Below are 26,640 nucleotides of genomic sequence, written 5' to 3'. Positions count from 1 at the left end.
TCCCAAGTGCTGGGATTAAAGGCGTGTGCCACCACGCCCCACTTAACATTTTCTTTCTTTACTAGATTGTCTGTTATGAAAAGGTTGTCATCCTCCCGACTCAAACGTAGACATCGCGGCTGGACCACACTCTGGCTGAAACAGGCTGCCTCGCTGCTCCTGTGTGGGGCTAGCTGCCTTTGGGAGTTTGTTCTTCTACTGCATTGCTCAAATGATCAGGGTCTCCATTTCCCTTCTTCCCAAGAAGCCACAGCCAGAGGCTCCACTGCAGGCACCGGAGACCCTGGGAAGCTCTGTGATGCTCACGGCTTGGGCCCCACCAGGACGGATAATAACTTTTGAGAAATGTCTAGAAGCTAAGTCCTTTCTAGCAACAACAGACAACCCCTTCAGTGCTGGCAGGTCGCACATGCTTAGAATTCCAATCACTGTGAAGGACGAAGCAGTAGGATCTCAGGTTCTAGGCCAGCCCGGGCTATTCAGCAAGATCTTGTCTCAAAAAATGACAAATGTTTGCAATTTGTATGTGTCCGGACTGAAAACACATCCCCCAGGGGATGTAAGCTGTCCCTGAAGGTCCTGCCTTGGGTGGGAAACACCCCACAATTGTCTGTCAGCTGCTGCCACCGTGGGACTTGGTCTCCAGTACAATAGTGCTGGGATGGTTTGGCCCCCCTTCCCTGCACTAGGGAGAGAGAATCCAGGCCTGGGTTTGGCTCCAACTGGGCCTTGCAGGGCTGTTACTTATTGAGTTATGTCAGAGTGGCTCAAATGTTGATGTGCAGCACCTGGGTCACCCTTGGCAACCACCACACAAGGGAGGCCCTCCTTTGGCTGGGGCTCCCTGGAACCCTCTCTCAGCTGGGCCCATTGCTTCCTGGTAGGTGCTTCTGATTCTCCTGGTACTAAGGACCCATGAAGCTATCTTTCTGTACCGTGCCTGTCTATTGCCTGCAGGGGCTTTTCCAGACTCTGCCGTGGGGAAGGGGTGTGCCAGTCTGGGAAAGCGTTTGGTAAATGGTTCACAGAGACTTGCCTGGCAGTCGCAAGGCGGTGGGCTGGAGAAGAGCCAGGAGCCTCCGCCTCAGATGCTGTATTCTACCCGTCCCACCCTTTATACTCCCGTGGACAGGACAGATGTGAGGTCCTGGGTGGATGGCTTCTGAAGTTTTGGTGGAAAGTTGAACAGCAGGTAGACCGAGGGCCAAGCGGAGAAGGGGGCTGTGCAGCTGGCAATCCAGTCTGTTGGATGCATGTTTGTGTGTGACAAGCTGAACCCTGTGTAGGAGTGAGAGACGGGTTAGGTTGTGTATGCCTGGTGTTCACCTTTGAGGTCAGCTATCATAAAACTGAAAAACAAAAACAAAAAAACAAAAAACAGCCAACCTCAGATAACCGTGAGACAGGGCCAAATGCCAAGGGTCACAAAGACAAAAAGAAATATTCAAGGGAAAGCTGTGTTTATTACAATACAGCTAAGTTTGAAGTACCAGGGAGATGGGCTGTTTGTTTTCGAAATGGTTTCTCTGCGTAGCTCTGATTGTCCTGGAACTCACTATATAGACCATGCTGACCTCAAACTCAGAAATCTGCCTGCCTCTGCCTGGCTGAGAGACGGGCGTTTAAGGCGTTTTACTGATCATTTGTCACCGTGGGCATTTTGTTTTGCCGCGCTGAGATTTGAACCCAGGACCTGTATTCTAATAGAATTAGAACCTCCCGATAGCCTTTTCTTTATGCAAATGATGTAGTTTTCTATTTATGGTGGAGAAGAAAAGTTTCCTTTGAAAAGTTTCACCCAAACAAATTTGAACAAAAGCATGAATTGATTTGAAGGAAAATATGAAATGAAGAATAATAGCATTGGACCCTCCGAGGCTTGGCAGCTGCCTTCTAGAACAAAGCAGAAAGCAAAGGGACTGTGAAATAGTGAGGTGGCCCAAAGAGGGGTAAGACAATGAGGGGGAGCTGGAAGGGGAGAAAGACTGGGTTCCTAGGGCCAGAGAGGTGGCCACAGGTGTAGTTCATTTGAATTGTAATTGATAAGACTGGTAGGGACTGGAGGGTGAATTGACCTGTATTATAAAGAGCTACCAGTCTCTGGGTGTAGCCTTTCCAGGCGGCACCAGGAGCCACTGAAGGAGTTTGAAGAGAAGACTGGTTCATGATTATCCTTGAAGAGTCTCATTGTGATGAATACCAGGACTTGGAGTCAGGATGACAGGCTGGGGTTCAAGTAAAAGTACTTTTATAAGGCCGAACTAGGGCCGTATTCCCTCAGTTCATCTCCTGCTGACTCTGGCTTGCAGCCCGAAGTATTGGGCAGAGTCAGGTCTGAGGCAGATGAGACCAGCCTTGGACTATGGGTTACAAAGCATGCTGAGCATGGTGGCAGACCAGAAGCCTGGGGCCGGAGGGCTGTCTAGGGTGGCCTGTTCTGGATGTCCTGGGAAAAGGATAGGGAAGGAGGGACCCAGGGACAGCCCCTGGTGCCTCCAGGCCTGGCACAGAATGTTCTGGAATGCTGTGAGGGAAGTGGGTGGGGTGAGCTGAAGGAAGCTTTTCTGTGCCTAGACCAGGAAGTGTGCAGTTTCCTGCCTGGGTTTGGTTCAGACGACAGCCCTGCCTGGCTCAGAGCCCAGGGTCAGGAGGATTTCATTCATCAGCAGGGCCTGGGTGCACCATAGTCACCTTTTATTTGTTCATCGCTGTCCCATTTCTTCCTCCCCATGTGAAGAGTCCCTCAGTTCAGGCACCAGCTTTGCTTTAAATCCCCAGGCGTTCACCCATTTTCGCCTTGAGGGCCTTCCCTGTGCCAGGCAGCAAGGGGAAGCCTGCCCGGTCCTGGTGATACAGTAGGTGGGCAGTAGGGAGCCATTCCCAACTGTCTGCTTGTGTCATCCCTAGTAGCCAGACCATGGGCAAATCTATCCAGGAACATAAATCATTCTGTTCCTCTGAATGTGGGGGCCGCTGCTGCAGGGTGCAGGGCTGTGAGATGCAGGCGCTGTCTGTCCTGGGTGGAAACAGTTGGGAGGGCTGACTTGACTGGTACGGTAGGTAAAATGTAAGGGTGGTGCCAGCCTGGGCTCTACTCGGGCCTGACTGGAAGATTTTTCTGGGAGTGGATACCTTAGGGTGGGAAAACAACATCAATAATCATCATTTTGGTTTTTCAAGATAGGTTTTATTGTGTAGTTCTGGCTGTCCTAGAACTCACTCTGTAGACCAGACTCAGAGATCCACCTGCCTCTGCCACAGGAGTGCTGGGATTAAGGGCCTGTGCCCCCTCCATTTGGCTGGAAAAGCATTATTTTAATTTTTAAAATAATTCCAGCATCCAAGGGGTTGGTGTAGACATTTGCCTTTTGTGATGCTTGTGATAGAGCCGGTCACTTGGCCATCCTCCTTGACCTGGGTGTTGACTAGAGTACACAGTGGGCTGCATCTTCTCTTACGTGCGGCCTGACTTCTGGGGAAGCTTGAGGGCCGGGGTAGCCTAGCTGTTTTCATGGCTCTCTGGAGCCCCTGCTCTGCCCAGAGTTGGTGTCAAGGGCCTGGTGAACCCAGGCTGGTGCAGTCACTCCCCTGCCAACAGGTTTCCCTCATGCCCACCAGTCTTGTTCTCTGCATCCTTTTCTGGCTCACAAGCTCCAACCACCAGCCTCCAGCCTCTGGGCAGCTAGCTACCCGTCCCCCAGAAGGCCAGCCCACTGCCAGATGACTAGCAGGTTCCTCCACTTCAAGGAAGCCCTCCTCCTCCCCTTCTCCCTCCTCCTCCCCTTCTTCTCCCTCCTCTTCCTCCTCTTCTTCATCCTCCCCCCCTGTAGATCCTGGGACCGCAGCAGGGTGGGGTCTTCTGTCACTGTGCCTTCCCTGTGCCCTAGACCACACGGCCGCAGCATTTATCCACATCATTGTCTAGTTCATTCCAGACTCATCCCGTGCTCCTTGGCATACGTACCAGTGTTCAGAGAAGGCACAGTAGAGGTGACCCTTCTCCCGAAGACCTTGTGGAAATTGGCAAGTAAGCAAAGAAATACATCTCTGCGTCCCCAAGGAGGACATAGTGGGGACTCAGGGGACATTAGAGAGAAACACAAAGCACTCCATGTCTAGAGCGGTGAGGGTCCTTGTCCATCAACATAAAAGTTCTCAGAATGGGGTGACAGTGTGGAGGGGAAACGTGTTGACAGCAGACAGGACACTTCCTGCCGGGAAAGATTTTTAGTTGTGTTTGTTGTTGTTTGCAGTGGGTTTTTTTGTTTGTTTTTTTGTTTTGTTTTGGTTTTGCTTTTGTTTTTTAACCTGTGGAGCAGGAAAATGTGTTTTTTTGTTTGTTGTTTGTTTTTGTTTTTGGTTTTTTTTTTTGGTTTTTCAAGACAGGGTTTCTCTGTGTAGCCCTGGCTGTCCTGGAACTCACTCTGTAGACCAGGCTGGCCTCCGACTCAGAAATCTGCCTGCCAGATTTCCTATAGGCCAAGTCGGCCTGGAAGTTACTAGATATCCCAAGCTGGCCCTGAATTGTCAATCTCCCTGTTTCTGCCTCAGGACTGCTGGTATTACAGTCATATGTCACCACACCTGACTGTATGATACAGTAAGATCCATACAACGACACCTGCTATATTGTTAAAAGTGGTTACTTAAAAAAAAAAATGACTTCCAGGAATAGAGTGAGTTAAAGTGAAAGATACATTGAAGATGGCAATCATCTTGCTTTTCAAAAGCTCACAGGGAGAGTCTCAGAAGTTACAAATGTGTTCTAGCACTAACATTCCACAAGAAACTGTTTTGTTAGCACCGAGGCTCCTGTCTGCTGGAGGGCATGAGGTGTAGGTGGGCTTTGTAACACCACTATTAGGCCATCATCTGGCACACCCCCGCATGGGCCTGTCCAGCAGAGCCACGGCACTCAGCTCCTAAGGCTGTGCGCAGGATTTACTGACAAGCTTCCTAGGAAAACCTGTGCTAAAAGCAAGACAGGAGCCTGTAGGTTCTGATCCAGGAGCCCACAGGGTCTGATCCAGATCTAAGACCTCTGATGGCATGGAAGGACTGTGAGTGTCCATGAAAAGAGGAGCCTGTGACTCAGAAACAGACTGTGGCTCCCTCCCAGAGCAGGACTCAACTCTAGAGAGGACCACATGTAACACAGAGAGAAGTGGCTTGCTACATCTCTCTAGGATGCTGCAGGATAAAGACCAAAGAATAAAAACTAAAGACTTAGGGAATGATACTCAAGTGGACTTCCAGAGGTGGGTACACTGCAGGTGGCCCTCCCAAATGAGATGGAGGCAGTGATTGGCATGTGTAGGATTGCAGTGATTGGCATGTATAGGGTTACAGTGATTGGCATGTGTAGGGTTGCAGTGATTGGCATGTATAGGGTTACAGTGATTGGCATGTGTAGGGTTGCAGTGATTGGCATGTGTAGGGTTGCAGTGATTGGCATGTATGGTGGTTGCAGTGATTGACACTGTGGGGGATGCAGTGATTGGCATATGTAGGGTGCATGTGTGTGGGTTGCAGTGATTGGCATGTGTAGGATTGCAGTGATTGGCATTGTGGGGGATGCAGTGATTGGCATGTGTAGGGTTGCAGTGATTGGCATGTGTAGGATTGCAGTGATTGGCATGTGTAGGGTTGCAGTGATTGGCATGTATGCTGGTTGCAGTGATTGGCATGTGTGGCGGTTGAGGATGAGACGGAGGAAAGAACCATAGTGACCACTGCTGGACATGGATGAAGCACCTGTCCTTAATCTTTGGGGGCTCAGATGAAACACGTGTGGGCATGTTCTCAATTGAAATGACATTCTGCTCGTTTCCAGATGAAATTCTTGTTTGTGTATGCTGCTTAGAATTAAGCTCCTGGCCTTGAACACGTTAAGCAAATATTTTACCCTTGCCACATTTGGGTAGGGGGCAAACTTTCTTTGGTTTGCAGAGCTGGGGATCGAACCCAGGGTGCTGACATGTTGGGCATATGTCCTCTTTACCCCTTTAACTTTCATTTAGAGGCAGGGTGTCTTGAAGCTGCTCAGGCTGGCCTTGAACTCAATGCATAACTCAGGTTGCCTCTGCTCATGGACTCTCTTATTTTTCTTTTTAATAGACAGGGTCTCTTTACATATAGCCCTGGTGGTCCTGGAACGAACTATGTAGACCAGGCTGGCCTAGAACTCGGAGAGATTGACCCACCTCAGCCTCTCAAGTGCCAGAATCTCAAGTGTGTGCCACCATGCCTGACAATAACTCTTTCAAACAAACTTTTTTTTTTTTTTTGGTTTTGGTTTTGGTTTTTCGAGACAGGGTTCCTCTGTGTAGCCCTGGCTGTCCTGGAACTCACTCTGTAGACCAGGCTGGCCCCAAACTCGGAAATCCACCTGCCTCTGCCTCCCGAGTGCTGGGATTAAAGGCGTGCGCCACAAACAAGTCTTATCTGCGTTTGTGCTATGCTGAATCTCTTCCCACAAAGGTTTCTCTTTCTTAGGTTGCTTCTGGGTGAGTTTCTGTTCTGGGTTGATCCCTCCTCTCTTTGGGGACAGTGTGGACAGTGTGTGCCTTCTCGGTGAGATGGGTTCTCTGCGACTGACAGGTGCTAATCCCGCCTCCAGCTGTGCATCTTGGGACTCTGTTCACCTGGAGATGCTGAGCCACAGGGGCTACTGACCCTGTGTCCAGCTGGGGCACACACTCCATGTTTCCTCTGGAATAGCCCATGTTGCTTCTGTAGAGTGACATGTTTTGCTTTGGTGGCTTTTCAACTATGCACATTCTGAATGGCCCGGGGTTTTCACAGGTGTTCTTGCAGCTGAACCTCCTGATGAGCAGGATTTTGTGGGATTTTCAGGGAAAAAATAGAGGAATAATTTTCACAGGTGCCCTTCTTAGCTCTTTGTCAAGTTGACACAAATTAGAGCCATCTGGGAGGAACCTCAGTTCAGAAAAAAGTCCCATCTGGTTGCCTGTAGACAAGTCTGGGGGCATTTCTTGATAATGGATGGGGGTGACCCAGGTTACTATGGGTTGGGCCACCCCTGGGCTAGTGGTTCTGGGTGCTATGAGAAATCAGGCTGAGCAAGCCATGAGGAGCAAGCCAGTCAGTAGTGCCCCTTCATGGCCTGAGTCAGTTCCTGCCTCAGCTTCCCTCAGTGTACTATAGCCTGGGATGTGCAAGCCCATAAGCCATTTCATCCCCATGTTGCTCTGGGTCATGGTCCTTATTATTAGCAATAGACTCCAGTCTAAGGCAGTGGGTGGCCTCAGGCTACACATGGGAAGAGCCTGGCAGTTAAGTGTGTTGTTTTGTGTTGCTTTAAGGTAATGGGGGAAAAGAGTTAGAGTTATAGACAGCTAGAGTAATAATAAGTATATAATTAGTATATACTTATTATATAGTATATATTATATACTAGTAACAAATAAGTATATAATTCTATAGAGTGAAATGTATATATGTGCTCATTTGTGCAGGCATGTGTATATCTATGTGTGTCCACATATATATGATATATATATATATATATATATAGAGAGAGAGAGAGAGAGAGAGAGCGAGCAGAGTTTGATTGTCTGTTTCCTCTCTCCTTTTTCCCTCTCCCCTCTCCTCTCCTCCTCTGTCCCTCCCTCTTGTTCCCTCCCCCCTCTTACTTCTTCCTTTCCCCTTCCCTCACCCACTCTCTTTTGATTTTTTTCCCCTTCCTTTCCTCCTCCTGCCCCAGGTGAGCCTCAAACTCACCATGTAGCAGAGGATGATTCTGAACTTGTAGTCTTCATGTCTCCACCCCGATTCTGGGATTACAGGGATGCACTAACAGGCATTCAGAGTTTATGCCAAGCTAGGGACCTGATGGAACAGGCTCTCTACCCCTCCCCCCAGCCACATCCTCAGCCCCTGCTGTGTGTGTGTGTGTGTGTGTGTGTGTGTGTGTGTTCCGAGGTTGAACCCAGGGCCCTACATGTACCAAACAAATGCTCTATCACTGGGGTACCTTGTACTTTGAAAATTATGAAAAACATCGCTTACAATGGAAAAAAAAAATGTTGATTGCTACAGGAAGCTAACTGGTTACTTGCATTTAATGTGCCCCATTTGGGGAGAAGGGTTCGCAGTAGGAGTTTCTGCACCGTTGAATGATGGTTATTCATTGTTGAGTCAGGGAAATGAGATGAAATCGGTACAGGGTGCAATGTCCCACGTTTCCCTTGGTGCCTTACCTCCAGAGTGGCTGGGAGGGAGGAAGTCTGGTTTCCGGTCCCTGCACAGGAGATGCAGTTGCAGGCCTGCCTCAGCCAGTGTGTCCAGCTCCCCCTCCCACTTACGGCTCACTGGCCATGGTTTATTTACCTATTTGAAGGCTATCTTGGTTGTAATTTGGAGTAAAGCTTTTAAATAGATCAATGTGGTATGGGCCTAATTTTCTATTTATTTGTATAAACACCACAAAGTATAGTAACGCTGTAACCTCCTAGCGTTGTCCACAGGCTGCCTCAACATTCTCAGTTACCACTGGTGAACCGAAAGAGGAAGGAGAATATAATATACCCGTTATTACATTAATATAATTTTGTTTTAAAATATTTTAAGATTTGTGTGTGTGCGTGTGTGCAAGAGAGACAGAGAGACAGAGAGAGAGAGAGAGACAGACAGATTTGTGCAAGTGCCTATGAAGTCTAGAAGGGGGTCCCATCTCCTGGAGAAGGAGGCATGGGCAGTTGTGAGCTGCCCGGTGTAAAGGCTGGGAACTGAATTTGGGTTCCCTGGAGTCCTCTGGAAGATTAGCAAATAAGTGTTCTTAGCCACTGAGCTGTCTCTTCAGCCTGTGTCTGAGGAGTGTGCACGTGGAGGCTGCAAGCTGACGTCAGTGCCTTCCTCAGACACTTTCCATTTGGTTTCCTGAGGCAGTTTCTCAACTGAAAGTCCATGAGTTCCAGTCGCCCTCCCTCGGGCAACTCTCTGTCAACTGAGAACTAGCTAACAGGTGGTTCCCCTGCCTGGTTAGCGTTTTACGTGGGCTCTCAGAATCTAGGCACTCTTCACACATGCTTAGCAAACAGTTTATGGACTGAGCCACCTCCTCAGCCCAGGATGGTCTATGTATTGGTAATAGTTATGGTTAACCTTGTCCCCCTCCCCGACATGGTCGCACTATGTAGTCCAGGTTGGCCTTAAACGTTCACGCCTCAGCCTCCCAGGATTACAGATGCACACTACCACACCCGGCTTGTTGTTAATCTCTTACTGAGCCTAACTTCTAAATTAAACTTTATCATCGGTTGGTCTGCATAGGAATAAAAGCAGCATGTATAGAGTTTGACTCTGTGGATTCAGGCATTACTGAGGATTGGGGGTGTTTGATGCGGGTTCAGGCGTCCGTTTCAGGACTGGAAACATTTCTCAAGCAGAATAATTACTTGTGTGTTTAATTCTGTAAGAAACACCTTTCCAAATTGGTTGTAACTGTGGGGAGCAGAGGATGCCCTGAGTGAACGTGTATTGTTAACCCGGACACAGCCACGTCAAGGACCTGTGAGAGTTGCACAGCCTCCCCCGCCCTCCTATTTATCACCTGAAGGCTGCTCAATAGAAACTTCTACTGAGTTTATCTAAGTCTGCCCCCTTGGTCTAGCTGTGCACCATAAACTCCTCCTCCTTGTTAATCTGCACATACTCATCCTGCTGCCTGACACATCTGTTCAGCTCTCTATGTGAACACGCCAAGTTCCCAGGGTGCTGCAGTCTCTCCATCAGAGGGCTCAGGTCACCTGATGCCAGCTCTCAGTCCATGTGTCTGACTCTCTGACCTCATTCCCTCAGCACCCCAGGCAGGCCCGTCCCTGGAGCCTTGCTAAACAGCACATACGATCTGACAGTGAGTGAGAGAGTTCTAGTTACTCAATCTCTTCACTAGCATTTGGTGTCAACTTGGGGATTTTGGCTGTTCAAATAGATATTATCATCGTGGATGTGATTTGTAATTCTCTAACAAGATATTATGATGCTGAACATCTTTTCATGTGCGCGTCGGACATCGTACAGCTTTTTATAATCAATAACAGCTAGGTATGGTGATCCATGCCTTTAATCCCAGCACTCAGGAGGCAGAAGCAGGCGAATCTCTTGAATTCGAGGCCTGCCTGGTCTACAGAGTGAGACCAGCCAGGGCTACAAAGAGAAACCCTGTCTTGAAAAACAAAAAATAATTTTTAAAAAATCATCTTTCTTTATTCTTGAAGAGAGAGTAGGTGTGCCCTGTGGTGGGTGTATGTGGAAGTCAGAAGACACACTTGGGAGCTGGCTCTCACCTTTCACTATTAGGGCCTCGGGGATCCAAATCAGGTTGCCAGTCTTGCCCGCTGGAACCTTTACCTGCTGAGCCATATCTCAAACCCTTAATCTAATAATAACAATATAATTACATATTAGATACTAAATATTATATAATTATATAAAATTATGTAATATAAAATATATATTTACTATTGTTATTACTATTATTATTATAAGTGTGTATGCACAATGTTAGGGCAGGGGCATGTGTGCCATGGTGGAGGTCAAAGGACAACTTTGTGGGGTTAGGTCTGTCTGCCTTTATGTGAGCTGTGCGGACCAAACCAGTTTGCCAGGCTCGCCCCACAAGCATCTTCTCACCCTCTGCACCATCCCAGGGCTCCCAGTCGTGCATTTCTTTGGTGTTCAGATCTTTTCAGTGATTTTACTTTGTTTTACTGGGAAGGTACTCCTGCTCAGTCTTATGCCCACTTTTAGCTGGGTTGTATTCTTAATTTTTAAAAACTGTATTCTGCATTTAATATTTTAATCATCGCTTCTAACTTATCTAACAGTATCGAGTAAAAAAGTTGTGTGTGTGTGTGTGTGTGTATGTGTGTAGTGAGTGAGTTAAGTCCCCAAAAGATACGTAGTCTTTGTTTCAAAGACTTACATTTATTGCTCTGTGTGTAATCCAAGTAGGTTTTTGCTTGTGTCTCTACATTTACTTAATGTGTGCATGCACATGGGTGTGTGTGCACACGGGCCCTCTAGCAGGTACTGCTGAGTTCCGATGCCCCCCATGGTTAAGAGGTTGAACTTGGAGTTCACATCTTGCCATTCACCACTGTGTGCCAATGGTAAGCATTTGGCCTCTGAGCTCAGATTGACCAGCTATCAAGAGGAGATGCTATAAGAACCCATCTCAGAGGTTGCTTTGAAATGTAAAGGAGGTGTTTATCTAAAGCTCTTGGCCCTGAGCTTGGTACAGAGTAAGCACTGATGAATGGCAGGTTTTCTAGCCAATAGCAGGCACACCTTTGGTGTCCCCTGTGATGTTCTGTGTTCTAGCTGTGTGCTAATCTTGGAGCCTCAGCCACTGTCTGGGGCAAGTGGGTGAACATGGGCTTCCGAAGACACCCCTGCTCAACCTTGCCTTGTCATGATCCCCCAGAGCTGACTGCTCAGGACCTACTAAGCAAGCTTCTGGGGGTAGTGAGGGTCTCAAGAGAAGCCAGGAAGTGACTAGGTGGACAGAGTCCTCTTCAGAATAGCTCTAGATGTTCCGATTCCTGGCACCTTTGGAGACAGGCCTAGTTGGTTGGTTTGTTTGGTTTTTGTTGTTCTGTCCTGGTTTGTCCTGGGATAGGCTCTCGCTAGGCCCAGGCTAGCTTAGAATTTGCAGCCCCCATCACCTCAGCCTCCTGAGTGCTTGAATTATACCTGTATCCCCCCATCCACCCGGGGGGGTTTACTTTAATTTTTAACTCTGTGTGTATGTGGGGTGGAGAGTGCACATGAGTGCAGGTGCCAGTAGAGGCAGCTGACCCCCTGGAATTGGAGTTACAGGCAGTTGTGAGCCACTGGGTGCCAGGGGACTGAACTCGGGTCTTCTGTAAGAGCCAGTCACACTCTCAACTGCTGAGCCATCGACTCTCCAGCTCCAACAATTGGCTTTTTGATGTGGCCTTGCATCAAATCCCTTGCCCCTTTAAGGAAGGTCATATGGACTGGCTTTGTAGCTAATTCCTCTTCCAGTATATATGAAATGCCCCTCTCTGGGAAACTCCTAAAAGTGGAAAGGGGGGCACCCAGGTCACCCCTGTGAAGTCCCTTGTACGGTGGTCAGAGGTACAGCCCAGCTGATGTTCTATCTCCAGTTTGCAAATGTTTTTCCCCATTCTGGGAGGTCACTAGTCATCTCCATACTGTTGCACAGGTCTTTCTGCCACTGGGCACATTCTCAGTGTCACATGTGAGGCAGTGAGTGTGGGGTAGTGGGAGGCACTGTTTGGGGCACGGGGCATGATGCCAGCTGTTCCCGAGTAGAGATAGGCATGGAGCAGGGCAGGGCCGGGCCTAGGGATGGCTGTGAACTCCCAAATGAGGACACTGGCCTTGATCCTAAACTGTCTGAGCAGAGAGGAGGCCCTCCAGAGGCTGGCCGCATAATAGGTTGACCGAAGTCTAGAGAAGCGGCAGTCTGCTCAGACTTATTTCTGGGCCCAAGAGGGACAGCTACAGCATTGCATCAAGCTCGCAAAGGTCCCTGCTGCCTGACTGGCAGGGCTGGCTCCTTTCAGCCACTTGCAAGTTGAGACTGCCTACCTCCTCTCTAACATCCTTCAGTCTGCCCTGGCCTTTGGTCACTTCCTGCCCCACTCAGGTTCTGAGCACCCCTGGCAGAGCATTTGGATGGTGCTTGTCAAGCCCCTCCCTCCCAGCTCTCAGGTTTATTGCCCTTGTTAGGAGCCACCTGCCAGCAGCCAGGTCTTCCTGGAGCAGGGGTGTGGGGCAAGCTCCAGGGCTCAGCCCAGCTCAAATCAAATTAGACCACTGTGGCAGCTACGGGGACCAAGCAGGTGACGGCACTGTGGCACTACGGGGAACGGGGAACCAAGCAGGTGACGACAGCTCTCTGGACTTGGTTTTTTTTTTTTTTTTTGGTAAGGAAACAGTCATCTTGTCATCCCCATGGGTATGCGTGAGTGCCAGCTATCAGCCTGTGGCAAATGCCCAGTGGGCAGGCAGCACCTGTAAGGCCGGTTGCTTTGCCTTCCCTCTTTGGTAGCTCAGGGTCGCGTTGGACCTGTGCATGTGGTTTTTACTTTGTGGGAGTTTGTTAAAGACCTCAAAGACTCCTGGCTAGGTGCCACTGGTTTTGTCTGGACCCTCCCTCTACCCATCCAAGTCCTATTCTGGGGTAGCCCCCACTGTTGCATGGAGCGGAGGTCGCTGACCCTAAAGATGCCCTGTGGTGGGCACCTTTGTTTATTTGGGGTCCTAGGTAACCCACAGAGAGGTAGACAGCTGGCTCCTCAGCAGCACGGCACTTAACCTTGGATCTGGAACAGAGAAATGTGTTTGTGTTTCCAGGAACGAGAGGGGACAGCTGGCCCACAGATAGCAGGCTAGGTCAGCTGAGGGTTGCCTTGGTGGCTGGCTTTAAGCAAACAGCCAGAGCCAGGAGCTTGGGCGGAAGAAGGATGGAGAAGTGCCTGGTAGGCTGAGAACAATGTGAGAGCTAGTTTCTAGCCTGGGCTGCTCAGAGACTGCTTGGAAAGGTGTAGGTGAGGCTACTTGGGGACCTGGGGACCCCCCCCCCACAAGCTGCTGGCCTCCACCTGGCAGGTAAGGAGAGGGGGCTTTCTTCCAGGGGTTTCTGACTCCTGGCGAGTTCTGTTTGGCTCCTTCAATAAGCAGTACCCAGGTGGGAACTAAAATCAGATTTCCTTTGCAGAAATTATGTTGGCCTGGGGCTTTCCAGGTCCCATAAGTCACATAAGTGGAAGCAGGTTGTACTTCTGCATGAAGAGTCCCAGGTGGTGGCTCATGTCTGCCATCCCAGCACTCAGGAAGAACAGGCAGGAGGATTGTAGAAGTTTCAGACTCCTAGATTACAGGGTAAAACTGGAGACAGACATAGAGACAGAGAAGAGACGCATACACACAGAGGGGAAGATACACACAGGACACACACACACACACACACACACAGAGAGAGAGAGACAGACAGACAGACAGACAGACACAGACAGACAGACAGACAGATGGGGGAATAGGGAAAGAGGAGAGAGGGGAGGAGATAGACAGATTCACAAAGACAGAGAAACACAGACATTACATACACAGAGACACACTTATACAGAGACAGTTACACACACAAAGACATAGAGACACACAAACAGAAACACATAGAGACATGTACAAAGACACACACACACACACACACAGCATCAGTACACTTCAGTGCGTGTCTCGGGCCACGCTATGGTAGCCCCTGGGAGGACCTAGCATTTTCTGGACAGAGGCTTGCTCTCCCTGACATGATGTTATTCCCATAACTGTCGAGCCAAATTCCAATCCCATTTACATGTTTATGTATGCTACTTCTTGACTGTCTGGTTAATTAATGTTCTTACTTTGTTTACCGGGGGTTTTTCAAATTATAATTGTTCATTCAGTGTGTGTGGGCATGCCACAGTGCATGGCTGGGTTAGAGGACATCCTGCAGAAATATTTCCCCTCTCTGCATCATGTGAATCCCTGGGATTGAACCTAAGCCATCAGGCTTGGCCTCAAGTCACCTAACTCACTGGTCCATCATGCAGGCTGTGTGTGGTGTGTGTGGTGTGTGTGGTGTGTGTTTGTGTGTGTGTGTGTGTGTGTGTGTATGTAAACAGGTTTCTTTGTTCTTTTATCATGAGAAAAAAAATAGGAAATACTGGGATTTAGGAGTTTACCACTGCACTAGACTAAAATAATGGCTTATAGGCCCCAGGAAGGAAGGTGGCCATGTTAGCTTACAGGTCAGAATGGGTGTGGAGCCTGTGCTGTGGTGATCCACAAGCTGCTTTGCTGATGCACGAGGGAAACAGCTTTGCAGTGAAGTCAAACCACTGCTGTAACGTGTGTGTGTATGTGTGTGTGTGTTCAAATGAGTATGTGTACATGTATGTTACGTGTATGTGCCTGCAGAGCCCAGACTTCATTGTCCAGTGTCTTCCTCGTTTCTCCTTATTCTTTAAGGCAGGCAGGGTGTCGGCTAGCCAGTATGCTCTAGGGATCGGCCCTCTCGCCTGCTCTGCCAGCACAGTGGCTCTAGATCCATGTGCTGCTTGATGTCACACACTCTGCTTCCCAAGTGGGTGCTGGAGAAGTGAAGTTGGGGCCTCCTGCTTCTGCAGCAGTCCCTGTACAGCCTTCTCCCAACCCCTGCTACTTAAAGCAATGTAGAGTGAGTGCATTTTGAGATATCCTGCAGCTCTCTATTGTGTTGGGAAAATACCTGAATTTATGATTAAGACACAGCAAATGTGGTGGTGATACGCTATCTACGTTCACAATGCAGATTAATAGAACACTCCATTGTAAGTTAATGAAACTTTTTTTTTCTAATTCAAATTTGCAGATCCTTCTTTAATGTTCAGGGGGATGCAGTGACCGAAGGCGGTGGTTTCATGCCTTTCTCCTCTTGTCTGATCCTCTCCCTGCATGGTCTTTCCTTTAGAGGCAGTGCTACTGTGTAGCCCAGGTTAGCTTAGAACTTGTCATCTCTCTGCTTCCTTCTCCTGAGGGCTGGGGTTACAGCTGTATCCTCTTGTGTGTGTGTCACCTGGGACCTCTTAGTCCCAGAAGTCAGAGCCCTTCCTTGGCCCTTAGGACCCCAGGAGATCAAGAGACACTGTAGAGCACCTTATATGTTAGTGCACATAGTCAAAAGGACCCATGGTGCCCCGGGTCCCCACCCCCACAACCAGATCGAGTTCTGTTATCCTAATGTGCTGTGGGTTGAACTGTGCCCCTCAAAAGGAGGCATTGGTGTCCTACCTTTCAGTGCCTCTGGGTGTAGCTTTCACTTGCAACGCAGTCGTTCCAGTTGTAAATCCTTCTGGAGCAAGATGCTGATTATTCCAGTATTCCAGTATACTTGTAATCCCAGTACTCAGGAGACGGAAGGGAGGAGTGTAGGGTCTGGGCTAGTCTGGGCTACACAGTTAAGTTCTGGGCCATATGAGAGCAAGCTCCTGCCTCAAAACCAAAACCAAAACCAAAACCAGAGCATAGAATTAGGACAGCTGAATGCAGACAGATAGGAGAGGCTGGACAGACAAGAGCCCTTTGCAGTGCAGACAGAACTCAGAGGCTTGCAACTTCAAGCACCAGTAGGGGACACCTTCTGCCCCTGAGATTGTGTGTGTGTGTGTGTGTGTGTGTGTGTGTGTGTGTGTGTGTGTGTGTGTATGTCACACACACACACACACACACAAACAGTCCTTTGACCTGGCTGCAAAGCTGTTGCTCCTTGCCTTAGCAAAGCAGCTTACAGACCACCACCGCGCATCTACGACCCATTCTGATCTGTAAGCTAACTCAGCCCTACTCAGACCCTGCTTTTAGACTTGCCTTAGAAACCCCGCGGTAGCGCTCCTAGGACACAGCTATGGTCTGGTGCCAGCGGGAACAAGTGCGACTTTGGGGCTGGAAGGTGGCCTGTACTGGCCAGCGCTGGCCGGCACTGGCTCGCACGGCTTCTCTCCTGTACCGTCACAGGTGATTCTTGCCTAAGGAGTGAGGTTACTGTGATTGCTGTGTTCCTACCCGCCCCTTGTCAGGCTTTTTAGAAATGACAAAAGTAAGCTGCCCCTCTGGGACACGTGGGCAGAGCTTGTGGCTCGAAAGGAGAAGGAAGAAGGAAAATGTCTCACAGCTCACTCAGTGGAAGCTTTTCACTCTGGGAAGAAAAGAGGAGAGCTGGGGCTTAGGGTTACTGGCCTGGGCATCCCAGCTCCTTAGAGAATGCAAGGATTAAATTAAAAAAAAAAAAACATTATTAAGGTGTCTTGTGAGTACACCGTGGGAGGCCTGTGGGAGTGCCGAGAAAAGCCACCTCTGCCAGGCCCCCAGGAACTGAGCTGCTACCGAGGCCTGGTGCATAGTCAGCCTCGGGGAGGCAGTAGGGCGGACGGTGCAGGGGCCGCGTGCAGCTCTGTGTTATTTGGGTCGGAGGACAGTGATGGACGGGCCCTTTGCTTTGTGACTAAGTAAGGATGGGTCCAGCCCTTACTGCTCCTCAAAGGCCACAGGCAGAAAGGCACAGGACCCCCGTCCTGGCTGAGACAGGTAGGGAGTGTCTGCCTGCAAGACTCTGAGCAGGGCCCTCGAAGACAGGTAGGGCCCTCCCATCTGTTTACCTGCTGTAAGTCTTCCTTCGGAGGTGACTGGAGAACCAAATTCCCTCGTGAGAAACCTGTGTCCAGGCTGGTATATTCTGTCATCATTCTTGGATCTATCTGTCTCCTCTCTTCATATCTGTGCTTAAATACATTAAAATCTTTAAAGGCTCCCCCCCTCCCAAAAAAAAAGTTTTTGAGGCAGTGTCTCACTGTGTAGCAATGGCTGACCTGGAACTCACCATGTAAACCAGTTGTCCATGAATCCATGGAAGTCTTCCTGCCTTTGTCTCCCATGTGCTAGCGTTAAAGTTGTGTATTATTGCACCTGGCCATAAATTTTTTTTTTAAAGATTTTATTATTATACATAAGTACACTGTAGCTATCCTCAGACACACCAGAAGAGGGCGTCAGATCTCATTATGAGTGGTTGTGAGCCACCATGTGGTTGCTGGGAATTGAACTCAGGACCTTCGGAAGAGCAGTTAGTGCTCTTACCTGCTGAGCCATCTCACCAGCCCTCCCGTAAAATTTTTTTAAAAATCATACTTAATTGCATGCGCATGCAATGAGGCACATATTCAAGAGCATGTATGTGGCAGTCCTAGGGTAGCATGAAGGAATTGGTCCTCTCCTTCCTGCATGTGGGGTTGGGGAGCAAATTCAGGTCGTCAGGCTTGACAGAAAGTGCCTTTACCCACTGAGCCATCTTAGCAGTCCATTAAACCCTTTCTTTAAACGTTAGGAGTTAACTCATGCCTGTAATCCCAGTACTTGAGCGAGGATGATTGCCATGAGTCTGTGGCTAGCTTGTATTGTAGCCTGAGCTATAGGGAGAGACCTTGTCTCAAAGAAAGGGGGTGGGGTAGGAAGGGAAGGCAAATTTTAAAAAAGCAATAAGAAGTGTCCTTCTCTATAAATGCCAACTTTTCTTCATAAGATTGAAAAAAGGTCACTAATAATTCCAAATGGCACCTGCCGCTTTAACAGTGCATGTTCCATGTCGCAACACACACACACACACACACACACACACACACACACACACACACACACGCGCGCCTCTGCCTGAGTTTGGTTTCTCTTCTGCCGCTAGCCTTTCTGTGTTCCCTCTTCCAGGTCATCTGTCATTTTGACATTACCTGTGATCTTGTGCCTGGATGTATTATTGATCACTCCTCAAGCGTCTGGGTCCTTTCTTCATTTCTAGTTGGTGTGACCCACCTTGCCACGTGGCCAGAAGCAGGACAAGAGAGACCAGTTCAGAACTGGGTCTAAGCATGGCAGGGGTGGTGGTGTGAGGAAACACACAGACACAGACAGACAGACAGACAGACACACAACCGGATGGATGGGGGGTGAGGTGGCTGGCCAGGCCTTGGTTTGTGGGCTGCAATGTATTGGGTCTTAGATTGTGTGCCAAACACTCATTATGTTTGGGTACTATGCTAGTCCAGGGACACTGAGGACATCTCCAGAGCTGTCTTCGTAGGGACAGCAGAGGCAAAGAAGAACCTGGAAGAGACAGATGGCAAGATGGAGTCAGTACAAATGTTGGAGAGAGAAGCTACAGAATTCCCATAGGAGGCAGGGCTGGGTATCTGTAGGGACACAATAGGAAGACAGTGTCCCAGGGGAGGGTAAAGTTGAATTCTGTACAGCTCAGGCAGCTTTCAATCCCCACCCACTCTACACACAGAGAGACATACAGACTGACAGACAAACACGCAGAGAAAGAAATAAAAACTTTAGAAACTTTAAAACATGAGCCTGGGAGATGGCTCAGTGGCTAAGCACCTGCTATATATGTGTGTAACTTGAATTCAGATCCCCAGAACCCATATAAATGCCACACCCCACCCCCGTACTTCTAGCCTCTGGAGATGGAGACAGGTGATCCCCAGAGCAAGTTGTCTAGAGAACCAGGCATATTTGATGAGCTCTAGGTTTGAGAGATCCAAGAGCAATGGAGGATGTCTCCTAACACCAATCTTGGGCCTCCACGTGCATATACGGTCCCATTTATGTCATGCACGCATACCCACATACATGCATTCTCCATGTGCACACTACACACAGTGAGGGGAAAAGAGGGCTGGTAGGAAGGCTTAGAAGGTAAAGGTGCTTGTTGCCAGGCCTGATGATCTGAGGTGGAAGCAGACAGTTGACCACGAGTAGCCCTCTGCCCTCCACAAGCATGCTGTGTGTGCACACATACGCTATAAATAAGTGAATATATATATTTTTTAAGTCAGGGTGTGGTGGCATATACTCTTAATCCCGGCACTTGGGAGGCAGAGGCAGGTAGATCTCTTGAGTTTGAAGTCAACCTAGTCTTCCAGAGTGAGTTCTAAGCCAGCCTTGTCTTGAAACAACAACAACAAAAAAAGTCCCAGGTGAAGGAATGGGGGTGAGGAGGGTTGGGAGACAGGGCAAGTCGGAGCAGCTGGAATGTGTCTGGATTCCAGTGTCTAAACTGTGATTTGGGGTTTTGGTTTTGGTTTTGGAGGCAGGGTTTCTCTGTATAGCCCTGGCTCTGTGTAGTCCTGGAATTTGCTCTGTAGACCAGGCTGGACTCAAACCCTCAGAGATCTATCTGCCTCTGCCTCCCAAGCATAGGATTTAAAGGCATGGACCACCACTGCCTGGCTTAAATCCTGAGTTTTTTAAAAGATAAAACTGCAGGTGAATTCTGGCCTAGATCATGGAGACTTTTCTTGCAGCTCAGGCTTTTTACCTTATGGTAGTGTGGAGCCACGGAAGTTTTGATCATGCTCTGACCTATGTTACTAAGGAAGATCTTTCTGGTGCAACATGAAGGGTCTGGATGCGAGCCCCAAGAGGCCTAAAGTCTGATCAAGCATTGCTACAGTCTGAGCAAGAGGAAGGGGGTGGTGCATCTGAAGCTAGGAGGAAGAAGAGAGTCTACCAGAGCGATCAGGCAGATCTGGCCGGAAACATAATGACAGGGCACAGTTTAGGGACATTGGCCAGGTCAGACACCGGCCTCCCTGTGGCTTTTGCCTCAAACTGAATCTTTCCTGTTATTCCAGGGTGCTTGAGTGAGCAGTGCTGTTGGATTCGGGATGGAGCCTTGGAGGCTACCTGTAGACGTTTCCTTCCTCCCAGTGTAGCGTGACAGGTGGGGATGCTGGTGTTTGGACTCGCCTTATCTCAAACCTATTCCCATTTCCCGGTATCATAGTAACAGAGCAGATGTCAGGGCCAGTTGCTAAGGATTTCTGGAATATTAATGCCTGGGTGTAGGGTGAAGGGCGTTCACACAGTGCCCAAGGCCTCAGCAAGCCCTAGTGCCTGGTAAGTATTCTTTTGTTTGTCCTAGCTTTCCCTCTATCCCTGCCCCCCACCCCCCACTGTCCGCCTCCCATCTTCCTCTGCCTATGTACAGCAATCTATCTTGGGGGTGAGAGACTTGATAACAGCAAATGTGCTACCACTCTCCCTCCCACCCCAGGGCAGACATGACTAATGGATCACAGCATTCTTCCTATGGGGTCTACAACAACTCAGTTCTCCACACAGCTCTCTGGGCTCTGATTTGGGACTCAGGATGAAGTCTCTTTCCGTCTTTCAAAAGCTACCTGCTTGGTCTCTAGCCCTCCTACCTACTTCTTAAGGTCAGTCCTTTGTCATGTAACGGGATGGGCCTTTGTCTCACACTTACTTCCTGCACCCATACTTTCGATTTTTCCACAAGTGGAAAATCAAACCTGACCTGGTAAGGGGTTTGGTTGATGGTTAAGATCAAGGTAAACGGATGTATTTGCCAAATGCTACTTGCGTGGGTTATGACGCGTTGCCACGTCAATCTGCAAAGTGACCATTCCTAGATTCCGTGGCTCAACACAGCCAGGCACAGCCTTCTCTGGACCTGTCATCTGGATAATTCTGCCACCTTTGGTCGGGTCATGTGTTTCATTTAAAGCATCACAATTCAGTGACCCAAACTTCTCTCTTTATGTGGCTGTCAGGAGCCCAGGTCTGCGCTGGACGTGTCTGAGTGTTCCCTACCAAATAGGGCTTGCTTTCCTCTCCCCCCGTGCCTGCCTCTTTCTGGTTTTCCCTGGATAGTTTTCCTTTCTTCTCACATGGAGATGATGAGGCCCGACGTGGGGATGTTGTCTCTTCACTTGTGATGCCATCGAGGCACAGAACCTGGGCAAGCGGACCAGCTGGTCTTGGACTCAGGGTCTGTCCCTTGCTAGAGTTCTCTGAACTTTCTGGAATACATAGGCTTGATTGTGTCAGCTAAAATCCCCCTGGGAAGAAACCAAGGAGCTGAGCACTCCAGGTTGAGAGTGGGCATAAAGCTGCTGCCTCTGCTTGGCCTGTGCCCTTCGAGTGTGTCTTGCTTCTGGAAGAGCAGGTTGTCTTGCCCTCCAGGAATGACATGTGTCAGAGACAGCTGTTGATGGGTGGTTTCCACCCTGACCTAGCTCTGGTGAGTTAGAAGATTGGGGGAGTCATCAGAACCCCAGTACCAGTGGTGGGAAGGGCTTTTTTTTTTTAGACAGGGTCAGCCCTCCCCCTCTTGGTTTGCCTGCTCGTTTTTTATGGTGCTGGGAGTTAAACAAAGGTCTCATTCCTGTGTTTTACCATTGAGCCACACCCCTAGCCCGAACTCCTTTTTTAAACCACCCTGCTGGCTAGCTGTTACAGTACCTGCCAAGGCCCATTCGACCACGAAGATGCTCAAGCCAGCACTGGTCCTACCAACTCTGAGTCAAACAGACAGAAACCTTTAAAGTAGATGCCAAGATTCTGTAGAGGGGACTTTGGGGGTGGGGGTGGGGAGTGTGATAGGTGGTTGGAATTATATACTGTTGAACCCAACTAATTGAAGACCTAGAGCTGGTCGTTTCAAAAAACCACAAAGTTGACACTTGGCTGACAGGACCCAGCTGCCTCCAACAGATTATTTTTTTCCCTGATGAACAATTCTAGACTCACTTTGGAGAGAGCAGGCAAGAGGCCCACGGCTCACAGCTTTGAGTGGCTGAGAACGCTCCTGTAGCAGAGCTGACTCAAAATGTGTTTCCCCAAAATGCACACTCTACATCTCTTTTGAGAATTTCTCCTAAGGAAGTTATCAGAAATGGGTACCGAGAGGGATCTCGGAAGGATAGCCGTTTTTTTTTTTTTTTTGTGTTGAGAATGTAAGAAAACTCAGAAATCCCGGTGATGAACTATGTCTAGAATACTATATATCTAGAATCATAGAGTTACAGCGCCAAGGAATTTGGGGAAGCACAGGATAGTAGTAGCCCCAATAAGCCTGGAGGGCAGTAGGAACCCAGTTAACCCCTGTGTGTAAATCCCTAGGGAAACTCAGGCTCCTGCCTCCACTCAGATGCAAGCATCCTCCTGGGGGGAGGGGTAGTGATGGAGTTGGTGGTGCCTTAACTTTTGTGTGTTATGAGGGGCGTGAGCCTGTTGTGGCATTCACATGCGATGGTCAGAGGACAACTTTTGGGAATTGGTTCTCTGCACTGTGTAAATCCTGGGTGTCAAACTCAAGTTGTCAAAACTAGAGGCAAACACCTTTACCCACGGAACCAACTCTCTGGCTCTCGCTTTTCCCATGCAGTCCAGGCCATGAAGTTCTCAATGGGGACAAGTCCCATGGGGACCTGGGCCGTGAGCACCTGAGAGGGCCAGCTTTTTCACTTTGGAGAGAACCTGGTATCTCAGCAACAAAGCATTTGCTCATCATTGCCAGGGGTTTGTGAACCTTCTGTCCCCTAGGAGTCATCTCAAGAAGTTGGCATAAGCCACTTCTGCCCCTGCCTGCCCTTGGCACCCCACAGCCGGCACTGAAGGGCCCCTCAGTGTGTTTACTAGATGCAGCCTCTGCTTAGCTTGTCTCACCCAGCAGGGGATGAGAGACACCAGGAGGCAGCTGCTTCCCCACAAAGGGTCCCTGGGTACTCCAGCCCCTCCAGGGAAATCAGCAGAGCTGTCAGACAGAGCCATTCACTGCCACACAGATGACTATGGGGGGATCTTGAGGAACAAACTGCCTATGAACCAACCAGTCACAGAGCCTGCCTAGAGCCTGTCTTGTCTGCTCTTGGCACATCTGATTTTCTGGTTAAACGCCTTTTATTTGGGAAGAGCTGTCCATGAAACACAGCTCAGCTTACCAGATAATCCCTACTCTGGGCAACAAGGTATAGATAGAGAGGAGAGAACACAGGCCCCTAGGAGCCACAACGTAGAGGGAGACAGGACAGAAATACCACTGCAAGGTCCAGCAAGGACCCCTGAGCTAATCTCCAGGGTTGAGTGGTATGCCCCACCCCAGCACTCTTGGCTTGGGTTCATCTAACATACACTGACTACTACTATGCCTGTGACACTCGCTGAAACATGCCTCTAGCCTCTTGCCTGTCACAGCTAAGATGACCTTAGAGATCCTGTGTGTCACCTCTCTGGTTAATAGAGGAAGTGACCAGAGCCCCATACAGTCATCTTTCTGTGTGCTCACTGCTGTTCCCCTCCTGAATAGGTGGGCTCACCTTTGTGCTTCCTCATCTATGAACATTTGTTCCCTCATAAATTAATAACAAATAGGCAAGGCACACATTTAACATGCACAGTACTGTTGATGGAAGTTGGGAGGCCCCAATTCCATGCTTGCATACGTGTGTGTGTTTGTATGTTTGTGGTGTGTGTGTGTGTGTGTGTGTGTGTGTGGTATGGTGTGGTATGTATATGTCTGTGTGTGTTTTTGAGATAGGGTCTTTCTAACGTAGCTCAGACTAGTCTGTAACTCTTAAGATGTGTGAGCTGTAGCTCTCCCTCAATGGGGACCAGGGCAAGTATGTTGGGTGGTGTATATACAATTTCGCTGAGGGACACTTAGATGAAGGATGAGTGGCATGGTGAGGCTCTAACCAGCTGCCGAGTCAGGGAGATGGCTGCCAGCTAAGCCCAAAGAGGTTTGGCAAACCCAAGCTGGCTCTGCGGCAGGTTCCTAAAATGGGTCTCCTTGATGTCCCCCATCTGTCCCGAGGCTGCTCTGTGTGGAGGATGGACAGCTGTGCTTTCGGAGGTGCCAGCCACAGCCTGTGGTGGGAACAGCAGTGCCTGTGTTCTTAGCTCTGACCTTCATTCCGAGCACCTCTGTGGGTACTCAGCTGTGGATGTACCATCCAAATGTCCCTGCCCAGTCGGTGCCATGATTCCAAGCCCCGGAAATGACAGTCCTCCATCTCTCCTGACCTCCCCCCTAGCATTTTATTTGACTGTAGATGTCTGTCCTGCCATGGGTCCCATCTCTTCATCCTGGAGACTGGAGAAACCCTGCCAGCAGCCCTGTCGCAAGTCCCTCCATGCATCTCAGCAGCGGGAATCAGGTACAGGGCCTCTGTCCCTCGGGTACAGGTGGCGAAACAGAACCCTGGGAAGTTACTGGTTTGTACGGGACATTTAGTAAACTGGCACAAACACCCATTGGTTTTGGGTTTTAGGTAGGGGTTTGTTCTTTGGTTGTTTTTAGTTTTTGTTTGTTGTTTTGGTTTTTGTTTGGTTTGGTTTTTTTCCTTCTGTGGGCCTTTGGCCCTAACCTTCCTCACTGTCATGAAGACCACCTGCCTGCTTAGGTGGAAAGTGACAGGAGGCGGGGCAGCCGTGCCACCTGAGCGCTGGCACACCAGCACAGGCAGCGGTGTGGTCCTTTCATAACCTCTTAACCCATCTTCTCATCTTCTAATGGAAAGAGTCATGAGTCTACGAGGAAGGACAGAACAGAATAGCCCAGACTGTGTAGACATGCAGTGGGCCAGAGGACAGAGGACGTCAGTCTAAGGGTTCCCTGGCTTGTGGCCTAAAACTGTGGCTCTAGGAAGTGACATACATGGAGGGAGACAATGCGTTTGTTCTTAGAGATGCTTTGGGGGTGGGCTGGCTTGAAGCTCTGAGGAGCATCTCCACCTTCTCCTGGCTCCCTTTCATTCTCTGCCATCATGGAGGTAAGGCTTCAATGCTGAGGCCCTTCCAGCTTTCCCCTGCTTCTCCTCCCAGCTCAGCCTCTCACAGCCTTCAGTTTGGAAGTTTCTACGGAAGATACGATCTTCCCAGGTAGAGCCCCGACATGCTTCGGCTTGTTCCTTGTCTTCCAGGCTCACCCCAATTCCTCCTCTGCTTTCGTAGAGTGGACAGCAGAGCGAAGAGGCTACCACCCTTCTGTACCCAGCCATAGAGGATTGTTGGGTTGTCAGGCGCAGGGCTTGCCACCCTGGACACATTGATCTGGGCACAGCGCCCCCTGCAGGTCAGGGGCAGAACTGGGCAGCCCGTGTAGAACCTGTCTACCTCGACCATACAGCCCTTCCATTTCTTGACACTCCCAGAACGTTAGAAAGGAAAAGGAGTGTATGAGTTGCATGTTTCAAATATTTACTTGGAGCAGAGTAACGCATTTCACACTCTGGTAGTAGTGTGACCACACTGTTCACAAGCTAACAGAAACTGAAACAGAAACAAGCCCACAGTGCACCAGAGGCTGGGCACAGGTTTACGTTTTTAACGGACATGGCTCTCTTAATTTTGTATTTGATTGGCTTATTTGGGGGAGCAGCACATGTTGGGGCACACGTGTCGAGGTCAGAGGACAACCGGAAGGGGTTGGTTCTCGCCTCCCATCACGTGATCCTGGGAACCAAACTCTGGCCGCCGGGCTTGGCCATCAGCACCTTTATGCAACGAGCCATGTCTTCATCCTTGAGCCAGTTGGTTTTGCACCTGCCTGGTTTTCACGACTATATAAGCGCCATTGGGAGAAGGTACAGAGGTTCCTGGCTTGCCAACAGGATTGGGGGTTCTTTACCAGAGTGTGGACCATGGTGGAATGCCAAGTCCGGCTGGGAAGCTCTGCTCCCTGGATGGACCTGTGAGATAACAGTGGGGTCTGGGCTTGGACAGCATGGCCAGTTAGCTCTGGCCCACATGCTGCCCCCTGGTGGTCATCATGGACATGGGCCACACTGGTCTGGAAGAGTTTCTTAAGCATGACTCGGGGATCCCTGAGACCCTCAGAGACCTCCAAAATCAAAACTATTTTCCACAGTCTAAGACTCTTGGCCTCTTTCACAAACATGGAAACTAGAAAGTACTCAGATGTGACTTCAGAAGCTGTGCTGGAACTAGTTTTTAAGATAGTGCCATCTGTTGAGTTTTGGTGCAGAAAAACACACACCATTATCTGGGCAAGCTATTAGAATACTCCTCCGCCTTCCATCCATCCTCCACATCCGTGAGCGCCTGGACCCTTTCCATGTATTCACTGGAACAGCATCTCCAAAGGTCGAAAGAAAAGTCAGACAAGAACGCCCAGCTGTCTTCAGTTAACTCCCAAAGCAAAGTTAATTGCAAAACTATAAAAACAATCCCGGGCCTCACATTGTCTTTGTTTTGAAAACACGTGTTTTTCTCATAAAAAAATATAAA

At 49.3% G+C, this 26,640-nt stretch overlaps 1 protein-coding gene across 2 annotated transcripts in view; it reads left to right on the top strand.

Moving 5' to 3' along the window:
- Rph3al (rabphilin 3A like (without C2 domains)) overlaps positions 1 to 26,640 on the top strand; it is a 138,282-nt gene that overhangs the window by 28,266 nt on the left and 83,376 nt on the right. Inside the window, exon 2 of one of the 2 annotated variants that reach the window (XM_029546600.1) lies at positions 20,223 to 20,311. The gene's annotated coding sequence lies outside the window, so the exon portion shown is untranslated. Of the gene's footprint in view, positions 1 to 808; positions 881 to 20,222; positions 20,312 to 26,640 lie in introns of those variants that run through there. The other variant, XM_021212654.2, reaches the window with a different exon arrangement.

This window comes from Mus pahari, chromosome 14 (assembly GCF_900095145.1).
Source record: "Mus pahari chromosome 14, PAHARI_EIJ_v1.1, whole genome shotgun sequence".
Classification (NCBI taxonomy): domain Eukaryota; kingdom Metazoa; phylum Chordata; class Mammalia; order Rodentia; family Muridae; genus Mus; species Mus pahari.
This window is presented reverse-complemented; position numbering and strand designations above follow the sequence as displayed.